Genomic DNA, 15,762 nt, shown 5'->3' with positions numbered 1-15,762 from the left:
TGGTACCTACGTGGGCAACTGAGATCCATTGTCCGGCCCCAGGTTTTGTACGTCAGGTTACAGGACTGATTCACAACATTCAATCTCACAAAACATTAACATTCTATTTAGAATGGTCCATTTCTTAAAAATTAAAGTAATACTGCAATATAGGTAAGATTTTTCATCTCTTTTCAGCAGAAAACCCTGACCTATGTTGGTAACCTAAATGAAAAGTGAAAATATTTCGAGATATAAATGATAATTTGGATGGTATTATACTATCACAGGATCCTGATGCCTCTTATCAGTGATAAACAATGGAACCTGATAGTGCATCCCAGCAGATAGGACCTCTTTCACACTGCACAGTGTTAGAGATGCAAAGAGAGGCTCCAGGCCAGCTGCAGTGGCTCAAACCTGTAATCTCAGCAGTTTGGGAGGCTGAGGTGGGCGGATTGCCTTAGGCCAGGAGCTTGAGACGGGCGTGGCCAACATGGTGAAACCCCGTCTCCACTAAAAATACAAAACTTGGCCCAGTGTAGTGGCACACGCCTGTAGTCCCAGTGACTCAGGAAGCTGAGGCACAAGAATCGCTTGAACCCAGGAGGCAGAATCTACAGTGAGCCGTGATCATGCCACTGCACTCCAGCCTGGGCCACAGAATGAGACTCCATTTCAAAAAAAAAAAAAAAAAGACTCTAGTGCTGGTGTTCTAATTTCTAAGATTCCATAAGGAGATACCTGTTTAGAGATGCCAGCATTATTTCACGCTGACATCATTGCATTGTGATCCGTTTTTCCTGGCTCTGCACTCTTGATGGAGACGAGAAAACTCGCTGGCAGCACATTTATCAACATTCATATTTTTGCTTAGGTTAGTACCTTACCAATCTTATCCCCAAATTGTGGCAGATCACTCTGTCCCTACTATGTCTCCAGTAAAGTAGCAGAAATCTCTCAGCCATTTTTTATATCTTTGACACATCTTTAAAGTTGATATAATTATTTACATTCTTTCTGATTACATGAAAACCGAGGCCTTATTTGTTATACTAAGAGTTCAAGTTCCTTAATAGTAATAATTTGGCACATTGTTTTCTTATAAAAATATAGCTATAACATCATTTTAAAAGGGATGGGACTTAGAAAGATTCTGCTCTACTGATTTTATAGCTCTCTGGTGTAATACATAATTACCGGGTAGCCTTACTCCAGTGGGAAAGTGATGCTTCAGATACTACATTAAGCATTTTTCCTCACAACGAATGCCTTGTTTACTTTTGCACATTCTCAAATTTATATACTTCTCCCTCTTCTATTTCTATCAATAAGGCCTTTCCAGCAACTCTTCTCCTACTCCCTTTACCAAAACAAACACAAATAAATAAAATAATCAGTCAAAAGGAGGCAGGCAGGAGGGTACTTTGTCAATATTGTTATCACCTGGAGTATTAGTAAACCGCCTTAATTGTGTGCGAGATTTCTTTCAAACGTTTGTATTTTTAAGTGGGACATGTAATTATATCACGAAAATGAGAATGGAAACAAAATTAAAGTTTTATGCCATCATATTTTCATCATTCTAGTCATAATATTTAATTTTCTATCCCCTATGACATGCATGATAACTAAGGAAATATGCCCCACTTAAAGGATTGAAGCCATTATTCTCCATCATTTGCGGGGAATTTCCAGCCAAAATGTTTGATTGGCACTCATGAGGACAGGTGCGACCCTGCACCTAGGTCACTAGTTAATTCCTCTGGATACTTGTTTGGGTCAGAATGAGCTCAAGTGAGTAACAGGTACAAAACCTTCTGCTTCCTGTCTCGACCCAACAAGCACCTGTCCAGAAGATGTGATTTGTCATTAGCCCATCCCCAAGTATCCCACCTATTCACTGAGCCAGCAGGTCATCTCCTGTTCAGCAGTTGAAAATCACCTCCGATTCAGCTGAGACACATGAAGTCCGTCAATGTCCATTAGCCCAGAACAAGCGTGTCGGTCACAGCGGCTGTCAGTCTAGGCCAAAGAGGTCCTGTCAGGGCCATCGTTATTTTTGTCCTGAAGTTAGGTATGGAAGTTACAGTCATGGCAGGTTTTAATTATTTGTGTCCACAAAGACAATGGACGGTCTCCCAAACTCAATAACTATTTTAAAAGCTGTAAAGAAAAGCACATGTGATAAGCTTATCAATATTTCTGATATGTTATTCAGCTCCTTTGGTCCTTGTGTGTCTGATTAGGTGTCAGCTTTTAGATTAGATGGATTGGATTGATTATGGCTTTTGAAAATTGTTATTTGTATTTAGATATCTCTACATTGGACACATAGTTGTTTGGAGAAATGAGTCTAATACCCATGATGAAAGCAGAAACGGGATATAACATTTTTGTTCTGTTTCTATGATCTTGTTATGAACAAGAATGTTACGCCAACTCTATTTATTTGGGGATAAATGGGTATATGAAAATAATACCTTCAGCACGTATTGCCTAACACTCATTTGTAATTATCACATATAATACCTGGTTGATTACTGTTTTAACGTCTTTGCATATCGCAAGCCCCTAATGAGGCTGTGACCTACTTGGATGCAGAGGCTCTTTCACTGTGCCATTATGCCTCCAATAATGCAACTAACATGAATAGTAAAGAGAGCAATACATAGCTCCCATCCATGGAGTTCTTACGATGCTCTCGGTGTAATGCTAAACACTTCCCATATATATCTTACCCAACCCTTAAAATCATTCCATGAGGCAGCAATTATTTGTGTTTTTACAGACAATGGAACAGAAGTGTATGTAATTACTAACTTGCTTATGCTTATATTTTGCTAAGAGAAAAGGTTCTCTCCTTCTTTTAAGTGCATTTGCAAAGCAGCTCTTCAGAACAAGGCACATGCATTCTATTTTTTTGTTATTAGTAGCAGCAGTAGCACTAGTAGCAGTTTGCTGTTTATAATCTCCTTTCTCAATTAGATTGTTTGCATCTTGAGGTCCTCTTGCTTATATTTGTATTCTTAACATCCATGAGCCACCTCTCAGGTATCACTAATACAATGTAGAGGAATAAATGGGGAGAATTGTTATGATCTTGAGCCTCGCTCCCAGAGGTTCACTTCTCTGTAAGAGGGATGTGTAATTCAGGACTCCCCAAATGGGAAACCAGTATGTGTGGAAATATTATAAAGAGGTTTCACTGTAGCGTACTTTGTAATAATTTACAACATTTGTTCAAATGCGTATCCTACATAGTAAAGCAATTACACAGGTAATAAACCTTGTATCTTAGAACACATAATACCTAGCCTTTTCATGCACACTTGATTTCTCCTGATTTATTAAGAAGTTTCTCATGTTTGAGTGATTTTCCTTATTACACATTGCTTTGTATCTCACTGTGGCATGATCTTAGCTCAACAGTTGCTAAAATTCTCCCACAAGACTTTTTAATTCTACATTTGCTTAGAAGACATGTTCTGCCTTGTGGCTAATGATATAGTTGTGCGGTAAGGAAGAAGGATGAAAGCAAAAACACACAGACAAGACATTGAGAAGCGGATTAACAACAATAAATGAAAACCAATTCATTCTCTTTTTTTTTTTGCAAATAGTTTTAAGCATATCATGACATTTTGAAAGCAGAAAACATCCCTACAAAGCTGTATCAAACACGATACTAATCCCAACACCACAGTTCTTCAAGTGGCAGGTGATAAACCGTAACACAACATCAACATTTTTTAAAATGTTACTTAAAATACAAATGATAAAGGGACCAAAGGCCCCGGCGTTCTCGGTTTATAAACTGACTTGTTTACCTTTAGAGTTTAGTCACATAATATTGTTTTCACCAATGAATGGAAGTTCTCATCTTCATTTCACGCTCAATCTGTTTTTAATGATTGTGTTTGTTCATAGAAGCTTCTTCACTGGGGGAAAGTGAAATGCCATAGAGACCACATAATGGTGGCAGTGGTAGCATATGACATTGAATAAATGCTAAGTGCTGTCTTATTTTTGCCGCTAAATAATTTGATTTGTTCCTGTTCTATTTAATTACTGAGGCAGGTGACATACCCAGATATGTTTTTCATAATTAATCTTATGGCAAAAGTGAAAGTGAATCTGTTTCTATAAGTGCTGATAAAAACAGATAGGACTTTTAAAGATTTGAGTAGTTGGAGTTGCAGTGGTTCATTAAACTCTCTCTGTGAATGGAATAAGTGTTATTTATCACTCCCAAGCATCTAATACTTACGATTTGTTAACTATCCTTACTTTAACTTACATATATTAATTCTAATTCCCAAAATAACATTTTTAGGAGCAGATGCTATTATTCCCCTTCTTTGGGAGAGGAAACACAGGGCCAGAATAGTTCAGTGACTTGCCCAGAACATCAGTAAAATAAACATTATAACTTAAGATTTGAACCCAAGTCTTCCTACAGCTAAAGACCATTCTCTTTCCAATACATCATTCTACCTCCTAGTTTATAGTAAATTGGAGCAACCAAGTCTGTTGCAACTTATTTCTAATAGGCAAGTATGCTCTTCAATACGTTCTAAAACAATTAGCCACTATCCATAAATAATCGCAGTTAGAATAGATAATTAAACAAACAAAAAGTCTCTTTCCTCTCATCGTAGGTGTCAACATGTTACGATAGGTCCATCAAATGTGTAACTGACTTCTCAAAACTCTACAGATATCTCATAATATCATGTGAGTTGTGCACAGCCGACTATTTCCATCTCAGAGCTTACAATAACTAGTACTTACTTCTGGTTACAGGAAAATGGCTGGTCAGCCAAAAGCTCAAACTACACAACTTCCATTTTTCATGTACTGGGATGTAGGGTGTAATTAAAACTCTCCAGCCAAACTAAGCATAAATGTAACAGACTAATATACACCAAAGAAACTTCCTCCTGGCACACTTTATAGAAACTCCATTGTCATTAAAAATTAGCACTGGACAAAAGAAGTAATATGCATATGTAATGATATGTCAGCGTGCAGTTACAGACAACAGTTTCTCCTGTGTCATTCAAATAGGTTTTTATGTGTAGTCAGTAAATGTTATAGTAGTGTAGCTTTCAAGCGGGATGTTACTTTTTAAAGATTTCTCGTCTGGGCGCCCTGGCTCACGCCTGTAATCCCAGCACTTCTGGAGGCCAAGGCGGGTGGATCACCTGAGGACAGGAGTTTGAGACCAGCCTGACCCACGTGGTGAAACCCCATCTCTACTAAAATACAAAAATTAGTTGGGCGTGGTGGCGGGCGCCTGTAATCTCAGCTACTCGGGAGGCTGAGGCAGGAGAATCGCTTGAACACAGGAGGCAGAGCTTGCAGTGAGCTGAGATAGCACCATTGAACTCCAGCCTGGGCAACAAGAAAGAAACTCCATTAAAAAAAAAAAAAAAAAAAAAAAAAAAAAAAAAAAACAGAAAGAAAAAGATTTATCTCTGTTTCTAGACAGACAAATAACTGTACTGAAAAAATTCAAAAAGAATGATTGCCCACAATTAGCATTTCTTTAGCGCCCAGTTTAATGACGCTGTTCCTAGCCCCACAAAAATAAGAAGACATTCGTTATATAGAATGGACATCATCTTCCCCTTCAAGGAAGAACAGGGCTAGCAGGTGGAGGGTGGCATTATAATTCATGGGGAAAAGTTATCAATTAAATGATTGTTAAGGCTCTTCCCAAGTCTGAAATTCTATACTTTTATTATTTTAAGAGTAAAAGCAAATTTGTTTATCAAGAGACTTCAGGAAAACATTTGTCTAAGGTGTGCTGTCACTGAGTGGGGCTAATGGGACGGATGGGAGAATTAGACCCCTGGCCAGGAGGCTGGAGCTCTGTAGTTCTGCATCAGCCAGGGGTGGAGGATTAAGCTGGTTGGAATAATTTGGGTTCTTTGTTTCTCAATGCTTCTTTTTAGCCTGTAAAATGGGAGTTGGAAAACTGACTCCATGGAACTGGAAAAAAATAAAAATAAAAGAATTGGTTGGCACAGGTGAGTGTATACCTGGATGGCAGTGTTGACGGCCAACAGATACTGTAGCTGTGTCAGAGCACTCCGCCGCTGTCATGAAGCAAGGATCTGGATTGGAAGGATGTCCACCTGAGACCCTGACCCCACTCTCGCACTCACCATCCCAAGCAAGACTGTTGACAAGTTTGAGCTGTAGGTGCCTCGTGTAAATAAGGGTGTGGGAGAGATGCCCGCAGAGATTATTCTCTTTTTGACCACTGAAAACATTTGCGCTCCCTGACAGAAGAGTTGGAACTTAAGTTTCAAAGAGATGGAAGCAAAGGTGACACCCAAAATATCCTAAAATTGAACCAGAATAATGGGAAGCCTCCAGAAAAAAAAGGTGTGTTTTACTTTTCATTCTTCAATGTATTTTCTCTTCTTAAAGCTCTTTATAAAGTTGTGTTTTCTACTTCAGAGTGGGGAAGTCATCATCTTTTTCTTAGAAATTTTGTCAGCTAAGTTTTTACACACTTTCAAAATTGAGAGGATAGATGTTTTGAGTTTATAGTTTAGTACTGATTGGTACTTGGTTTGTTAAGTAAAGTGGTTGAAAAAAAACTTTTTTTTGTTTTGGAAAAAGTTTAAAAGTGGCTTAGCGGTTTAGAAAAGTGGTTGTTAGATACGGAAAACTAGACTCACAGGTCTTAAACAGTGAATGGAGTTTATTGGCTCACAAATGAGGAAGTCCAAGGATAGACTGGTCTTTAGTCAAAGTGTGAGCAGATCTCTGTTCCCATGTTTTAGGAGACTTCTTTGCGTCTCCATCGATTGCCTGGCCTCTTTAGCTTCAAAATGCTTTCCCTGTGGTCATATGATCGCTGTCAGCTTCTTTTCCATACCCAGTATGAGAAAGATGAGCACCGTCCTCCACTGTTGAGCAGATGTCCTGGTTTTGCTCTCACTGGACCCTCTAGAGAGGTCCAGATTGAACTAATCTATGGCCACAGCAATGCCTCGTATTGGTTTAGGACTGAGGTAGATGGAACGATGATGAAAGAATCCTAATGACAAAAAAGCATAATCAGAAAGCAGGGTATACGCTTGGATCTGAGGATGAAGCAAATCCCACCCAAACTTTCTAGTTACTACATTATGGAGTGGAGAATAGTGGAGGAGAATGCTGGTTGGTAAGGTAACCCCAGTAACCACTGCAGAGTTCCACCTCCGCAGTCAATGTTATCAACAGAAGTCAGTTGGACTCCATGCCTACATAAAATTATCGTGGTAGAAAGAATTTAAAGACAACTAGTCTCACCTTCATACCTTACTAATGATGAAACTAAAGGTCCAAAGTTTAGAAGGTTTGACCAAGAGTAAGTAGCAGATCTGGAAGTGGGCTCCACCTCACTGACACTAGTGCAATCAGCTTTCTACTAGATGTCACTCATGTATTTACTCATTCAATATGCAGTGAGCATTGCTGTCTCCAGCATGCTTCTGAAAAGTGTCTGCCTTCACAGCCCACTTCAAAGGCCACCTTCTCCAATGAGAATGTTCCAGTCTCCTAGTAAAAAAATCTTTCTCCATATTAGGCACTATCGTAGCATTTTGTGCCTCTTTCAATTCCCTTCTACTTCTTATTATGCATTTTTTTCTTTATCTCTCCCACTGGAATGAGAGTTCCTTGAGCAAAAAGGCCGTGTCCTGTGCATCTGTCTATCCTTCCGAGAGCTGCCCACAATTTCAGACATGGTCTGCATGTTAACATTTGAATACATGAGTAAATGAATATATACTTTTGGCAATGTTTTGTCTCAGGAAATGGCGTTTTGAGAATTTATTAGTAGTAGACGATCTGTCTTTTTCTTGACCCACAGCATTGTGTTCATGTCCCCTTCATAGCTGGAATTGAACCAGACTTGCTTTTGTTGACCCAGCATTTGGACTCAGGCAAATGCTGACGTGGAAGAAGTTTGCCTTTGTTCCTTCTGCACTGTCCTTTCCAGCACCACTTTCTCCTGAACGTCCCGTGTGCGTAGATAGCAGTATCACAGGTAACTTTCCCCTGCCCTATCAAGATGTAAATCAGTCTGTTCTATTCCAGCAGACTCTTCTAGGAATCATTTAAGATAAATTTATTCTAACTTTACTTTCCTAACACTCTCAGAGGTATCTGATTTTTATAGGCCCTTTTGAGGTAGAAGCTTTAAGACATCTAAATTAAATTTTGAGTTTTAAATAGCATGATATGATCATGGTGTGGCCTTTAAGCACTAGGTGGTCTTCTTTTTCCTTTCTCTACATAATTTTCGTTTCTACTTGCCCATCCATAAGGCCAGCCTAGCCTTTATCATGTGATAGTTCATCTCACAGTATCCCTTGAAATTACATCATAGTGGGGAAGGAGCAGGCATTGAGAGAACATAGCAAACTTTCCTACAAGGAAGTGCACCTAATTGGACCTACTGGGACTCCAGTCTTCCTTGGAAAATGCAAAATTGATGTTATACTTGTTATGAGAGAAGCTGAAATTACTTGCAACACAAGTGTCACTGCCTCAGAGTCATAGCAGATATACTGCAGATGCTGTTATGCAGGACAGAATCTATGTTTATTAAGAGGCCACACATTTTTGGGGACTGAATCTGCTGAGAGAGAGAGATATTGAGACATATTGAGATGAGTCCCTTCTGTCTGTCAATAGGACATTATGACGGATTTGGATAGGGAAGTAAATCTTTAATTGCAAATGAGATAGCTAAAACTTGGTGGTTTATCTTTGCTGTCTTATTACCACATATCAATAAGAGTGCCCTTCAAATGAAGTGAGGATGATCTCCAAGAGCAATTTCCACCATACCATTAGAATTTGTGTGTATGAAATAAGAGTAAATTATTTCATGAATAGACAGTCCACTCATAGGGAAAAAAGATGACTGATTTTTTAAAACTCTACCCTTGCCTTAGATTATTTTGTTACTTCCCTTTAGTTTATGCTACATTTTTTTTTTTTCAGAAAAAAATATGGATTGACTTCTTAATATGTGTCCAAACAGCACAGGCTTGGACATAACAATAAGACCAGGAAATACAAATGGACTGTTAAAAGGAGTGTTTACAGTGGAAACGCAGTAAGAAGTGTGAATTCAAGCTGTCTTTATATTCCTGTGTTTTCAGGGCTTTTGACATTTATAACCCTTTTGGCTTTAAAATTCAACTTTTCCATACTTCATCTAAGTGATAAGGTGTATTTCTTTTGACAAGGTCTAAGAAAAATAATCCCTTCAGTTATTTTGAATTATGAAAAAAATGGGTGAACCAATAGCTAAAATGATTGAACACAAGCGTTTCAAATGTGGCATGTGGCTAAGCCTCCAAAGCAATCCCTGCATTTAAAGAAAAATACACAAAGAGGTGCACAAAATGGAATTGCTTCTTCTAAGAGCCTCGCTGGCATTTACTGAAGTTTAACTCCAGGTTAAAAGAGACATTGCCATTGCTTGTGCTAGGTGTGACTTACTTCCAAACAAAATATTTGACACATGATTCTTAAGAATAATAATTTGGACTTTGAAAAAATACGAAATTGTTGATAGATTTTTTACATCCTCCACATTTGCACTTCAGAGGACAGACGATGCTTGAAATGGGATGGAATTCTCTTTGAACGTATTCAGGAATATTCATTCTGTCTTACTCGTTTCTCTCCCTATACTTTGAATATGGAGAGCACCCTTTCCACCTCATCATTTTTGGATGGAAATATAAATAAGCCAATCTACATTTTTTGTTTTTGTTTTCAGACAAAGTCTCCCTCTGTCACCCAAGCTGGAGGGCAGTAACACTATCTTTACTCACTACAACCTCCACCTCCTGGGCTCAAGCAATTCTCCTGCCTCAGCCTCCCAAGTAGCTGGGATTACAGGCGCGCCCCACCACAGGCTAATCTTTGTATTTTTTACAGAGATGGGGTCCCACCATGTTGCCCAGGCTGGTTTCAAACTTCGGTACTCAAGTGATCCGCCGACCTTGGCGTGCTGGAGTGCTGGGATTACAGGTGTGAGCCACTGTGCCCAACCTCTACACCGTTTTTATTCTTCCTCTTCAAGCTTCATGTGGAGCAGACCCACCCAACATCTAGTGATATGGTAACAGTTTATTTTTTGCTGCCAGAGGTTTTATTTTTCAACAAAATAAAATTTTAAGAAAACAAAAACTTATCCATTTAGGTGTTAAAAGACTTTCTCTTTTAATAAGTTTGTGAAAAATACTTTAAAAATGCCTCACAGTTCATTCCTTCTCTTTCTCAAAAAGGGGATCTTATAACTATAAAATTTTGTAATACCTCACGGTCACTTATCATGTCTTAATTAATGTAATCTACTAAAATATAGCCATGCTTTGGGATCAGGTAAGTATATAAAGTTATTTTACCCTACAGTATACAACTAAATATTTTTTGTTCTATTTTGGTAGCTGTTGAATAATTTAAAACTATTTTCCTGGGTATCTGTGTAACCACCCAACTGGTTCGCCTTGCCCACTGCCTAGACAAAGCCAATTTATCAAGACAGGGTGACTGCTATAGAGAAGGAGTTATCCATGCAGAGTTGGCTGTGCGGGAGACTGGAGCTCTATTATTACTCAAATCAGTCTCCCAAAGAATTAGGGATTGGAGTTTCTAAGGATAATTTGGTGGGTAGGGGGCCTGTGAATCAGGAATTCTGGTTGGACAGAGATGAAATCATAGGAAGTCAAAGCTGTTCTCTTGGCTGACTCAGCTACTGGCACGGGGGGCGGGGCACAGAGCAGACCAGTCAGTTTATGATCTAGGTGGTGCCAGCTGATCCATCCAGTGCAGGGTCTGCAAAATATCTCAAGCACTGACTTTAGGTTTTACAATAATGATGTTATCCCCAGGAGCAATTCGGGGAGGTTTAGAATCTTGCAACCTCCAGTGCATGACCATAATTTCTAATCCTGTGACTAATTTGTTAGTCTCGCAAAGGCAGTCTAGTCCCCAGGCAGGAGGAGGGTTTGTTTTGGGAAAGGGCTGTTATCATCTTTGTTTAGAAGCTAAGCCATAAATTAAGTTCTTCCCAAAGTTAGTTTGACCTACACTCAGGAATGAACAAGGACAGCTTGGAGGTCAGAAGCAAGATGGAGTCAGTTAGCTCAGATCTCTTTCGCTGTCATAACAGGCTCAGTTATAATTTTTGCAAAGGTGGTTTCATTAGTGTTGTTTTTACCTTTTTATGTAATATTCTCTCTTGTCTCTCACTTTTAAGCTGTCATGTTTTTGCTTCTTTAAATGTTATTGTTCTAGTGGTCATTTATTCCTTCTAAAGTATCATTTATAATTTTCATTGAGCTGCTTAACAGAATAACTCAGTCTCTTAAAAAGTCAGTCCTTTTAAAGTAGGAATCCGATGTGTTAACATTTCTGCTCAAAACCTGTAGTAACTTCCCATTTCACACAGTGCAAAAGCTATTCCCAAAAGGGGCTGGCCAGGGCCTCCGGGACCTCTCCTCTCCCCGCCCGCCTGTAACCCCACATCCCTGTCATTCCTTTGTCCCTGGCTGTAGCTCTTTTCAGCACACTCAAGCCTGCTGAGTCATTTGCTGTCCCGGAACCCACCATGCATGCTCCCGTCTTAGAGCTTTCGTAGGGCTACTTCCTCTTCCTAACGGCTACTTCCTCTTCCTAACGGCTACTTCCTCTTCCTAACGGCTACTTCCTCTTCCTAAAATGCTCTTCCCCAGATATCTCCCTGCCTAACTTGTTTGCACCCTTTTAGCCTTTGCTGAAATTTCACCTTCACAGTGATATCTAACCTGACTCATGCACCTGTTTAAAGTTGTCATGTGTGCACTCTCCACTACTCGCATGTCCGGTACTCTGCTCTATTTTATCCAAAGTATTGATCATCTTAGAACCTGCAATATACTTCACTTATTTCTTATGCTTTTTTTTTTCTTTTTCCCCTTGCTAGGAGACAAGGATATTGGTATGTTTTATACACTGAAGTATCCCCTAGCACAGGGGTGTCTAATCCTTTGGCTTCCCTGGGCCACACTGAAAGAAGAATTGCCTTGGGCCACACAAAAATACACTAACACTAACAATAGCTGATAAGCTTTAAAAATGCATTTAAAAATCTCATAATGTTTTTAAAAAGTTTGTGAATTTGCGCTGGGCTGCATTCAAAGCTGTCCTGGGCTGCATGCAGCTTGTGAGCTGCAGGTTACACAATTTTCCCTAGCATGTAAAATAGTGGAATAGCATGTAGTATACAGTAAACATGAGAAAAATTTTTAAATGTAATGAATATATTTGCAATGAGTTCATGGTTTTAAAAGTCAATAATATCTAAAATCGTTAGGGCTGTTCATGAATAATTTTTAAAATTTTTGTGAAAATTATTTTGTCATTTATTGTGACTGCTCAGATTCCTTCTGTGCTGCATCCGAATAGTGAGATTCTTTTAAAGTGCTTTAATTGAATTAGTAAGATTTGCAGATATCTGCTCTTTGAATAGAAAATATATTACTGTTAATAGAAAGTGAAGTAGTGTGATCCAAAACCACAATCTAACTCTGTATTTTATTATTAAACTTTAGAAAAACCAGAATAGAAGAATGTGTAATATGCATTTATTATTTACCATCTTTATTATTATTATTTGGTTATTATAGTGAACAGTCAGATATTTTAGAAACAATAAAAAATGTATAAGTCCTCCAAGGTCAACATCTTTTGGACTCCTCACTGAAATAACTCTCTTATAATACCTCAGTAGATATAAAAGTTTGACTTAAGTTGGAGATAGAAACTTTTTGCAAATCACTGCCTCTTACATCTAATTAGCCTGAGTCTAGTCATATTGGCATATTCATTACAAAAGACTGGAAAATGTAGTCTGTATCTCTGCAACTACGAACATACAACAAGAAAAAAAAAAAAAAGAATTGATTTCTGAGTTACAACATATGTATATCACTGTGACTGGGCGTCTCATGCCTGTGTTTTTCTGTGTTAGCAGTAAAATGTTACCAACATTCTGACTTCAGTGAGTGGGACTATCTGAAGATGTGGTTTGAGGTTTGCCTTGCCTTACAGCAGGAGGCATATAGGAAGACAGCAGGTGTTTAATTGATTTACATTGAAATGATTTGCATTGAAATAATTTCATTTGGTCCCACTCTGAACTTCATATGATAGAAGCCTAGTTCTTGCCCCTGTTTTCTATTTATTCTAATTAATTATTTTCTTCTATTCCAGCTTTTCAGTAATTCTTATAGTCTACTCAGTACCCAACTTCTTAATTTTCCTGATTCATCAATAACTGGATTTCTACTTATGGATTCCAAATTTAAGAGCACAGGTCCTTAATGGTAGCCACGATACCACCCTGAGGCTGCTGTTCTGTCTTTCTTGCTTGCTATTTATTGCCTTTTAAATGTGTCAGTCCATTTGCATTGTCATACAAAATCCTTGAGGCTGGGTAATTTATAAAGAAAAGAGGTTTAATTGGCACGTGGTTCTTCAGGTTGTACAAACATAGCACCAGAAGCTGCTTGGCTTCAGTTGAGGGCCTCAGGAAGCTTCCACCCAGGGAAGAAGGTGAATGGGGAGCCAGCATATCACAAGGCAAGAGTGAGAGCAAGAGAGAGAAGGTTGACGTACCACACACTTTTAAACAACCAGATGTCACATGAACTCAGAGCAGAACCCACTCATCACCAAGGCGATGGCACAAAGCCATTCATGAGGGACCCACCCCCACGGTGCAAACACCTCCCATCAGGTCCCACCTCCAAGACTGGAGATTACATTTCAACATGAGATCGGAGGGGACAAAGACTCAAACCATATCATTAACCCATTCCTCCTGAATAGATAATCGAGATTGGAGGGGAACAAATACTCAAACCATATCATTAACCCATTCCTCCTGAATAGATATCCAGGATCTTGGACTCAGTGTCTCAGCATCAAATTGCGAGCTATCCTTTTGACCTTGTGAACAGATATCTCAGTTTTGCACCATCTTAAGATTTCTGTTTTGCCATTTCTATTACTAAAATAAACACACTTTTCCTTTGCTTCATTTAAGAAACTCCAGGTTATTTTCTTACCAACCAGATATACTTGGAATTATGTTCGGATTCCTCTGGTCAGGATTGGGGTTCTGCTTATATCATCTTCCTGAGCTGCTGTTTTATAAAATATTCTGTCAAAATAATAATTTCAGGATAAAAATAAGCTTATGTAATTTATACATAAGGAAAGATAACACTTTTACACTGCTCACGAGAAGATAAACATATAGCAAAATTTAAATAAAATGTAAACACATGCAACTATGGGTCAAAAGTAACGCTATTTGAAAGAATGTTCCATGAAATGCAGTGCTTCTTCAGTCTCCACCGGAGATTGGTTCCAGGAGCCCTTGTGGATACCCAAATCCATGAATGCTCACATTCCTCAGTACTTTCAAATCATTGTCATGTACTCTATGCATAAAGATTATTTTCAAAATGCTAACAGCAATTATTCTATATACTCATCCTATTGAACTACTGGGGCATGGATGTATCAAGCATGTATCTGTGCCATATGTGTTTACAAATTTTCTAGAAGTGGAATCAATAAACATTGAACTCCTCATGATGGATGGTACTTGGTGTGCAGCTTAGGGTTCCTCTTGCCCATAGGGGCCCAAAGCCTGTGGACATTTAAACAAGCTTATTATTATACCTTCTTATACTCTCATGTAGGATTCTTTCCAGCTGTGTTAGTTGCTCTTTCTATTATAGATTTCAGGCCATAATGCTTGCTTTTAATATTTCAACCCAAAACATAGCATAGTATCTTAGCACGCAGAAGGACTGTAATGAGACACAATGGAAAGTATTGAGAGGTGACCTTCTGCCCACCTGCTTCTGGCTCTTGATGCCTGTGTTAGCCATGAAGAAATGTCAGGTAATTCTCCACCGGCCCCTTACTGGCTCTTGATGCATGTGTTAGCCATGAAGAAATGTCAGGTAACTCTCCACCGGCCCCTTACTAAGAAAGAGACTTCTGAGCTTAAGAGTCCACCTTTGATTTGCTCTGCCACTCTTTTGGCTAAGACACTTGAACTACATATCTGGCTGAGTTTATTAAACTCCCTGAAATCTCCAGTGCCAGGAGGCCAGCTCCGTTTGCCTGGTCCTGTCAAATCGCATCAGTCCTTCTTAAGAGAGTTGCTGTGAGCATGTAAAATATCTTTCAAGTCTCATCAGATAAATTTCTGCAGATGAAAAATATTATGATTTTGGTCTAGAGAATATGAAATTACAACACAGAAAATTCGTGGTTCATATCACATTTGAAAACTGAAATCAATTCATGTTTTTTTTTTTTTTTGAGATGGAGTCTCGCTCTGTTGACCAGGCTGGAGTGCAATGGCGCCATCTCGCCTCACTGCAACCTCTGCCTCCCGAGTTCATGCCATTCTCTTGCCTCAGCCTCCCAAGTAGCTGGAGCTACAGACACACACCACCACACCTGGCTAATTTTTTGTATTTTTTAATAGAGATGGGGTTTCACTGTGTTAGCCAGGATTGTCTAGAACTCCTGACCTTGCGATCCACCTGCCTCAGCCTCCCAAAGTGCTAGGATTACAGGCATGAGCCACCACAGCCAGCCCAATTCATGTTTTTCAATATTAACATTCTAGAAGTTCATGTTGCTTTGTTTCACCTGAAATGGATTGAACCAGATCAGGAAAGATGAAGCAAT

General features: G+C 39.0%; 1 long non-coding RNA gene across 1 annotated transcript; it reads right to left on the bottom strand.

Moving 5' to 3' along the window:
- Positions 1 to 1,347: 1,347 nt before the first annotated feature.
- On the bottom strand, positions 1,348 to 11,708 carry LOC129481349 (uncharacterized). The gene is made up of 3 exons (XR_008657363.2): positions 11,614 to 11,708; positions 6,027 to 7,036; positions 1,348 to 5,940 (listed from the first exon to the last, which is right to left on the bottom strand). It is a non-coding gene; the product is annotated as an uncharacterized lncRNA (long non-coding RNA).
- Positions 11,709 to 15,762: the final 4,054 nt, after the last annotated feature.

This window comes from Symphalangus syndactylus, chromosome 4, assembly GCF_028878055.3.
Source record: "Symphalangus syndactylus isolate Jambi chromosome 4, NHGRI_mSymSyn1-v2.1_pri, whole genome shotgun sequence".
Lineage (NCBI taxonomy): Eukaryota > Metazoa > Chordata > Mammalia > Primates > Hylobatidae > Symphalangus > Symphalangus syndactylus.
Note: the sequence above shows the minus strand (reverse complement) of the source record. Positions and strands in the feature narration are given on the sequence as shown.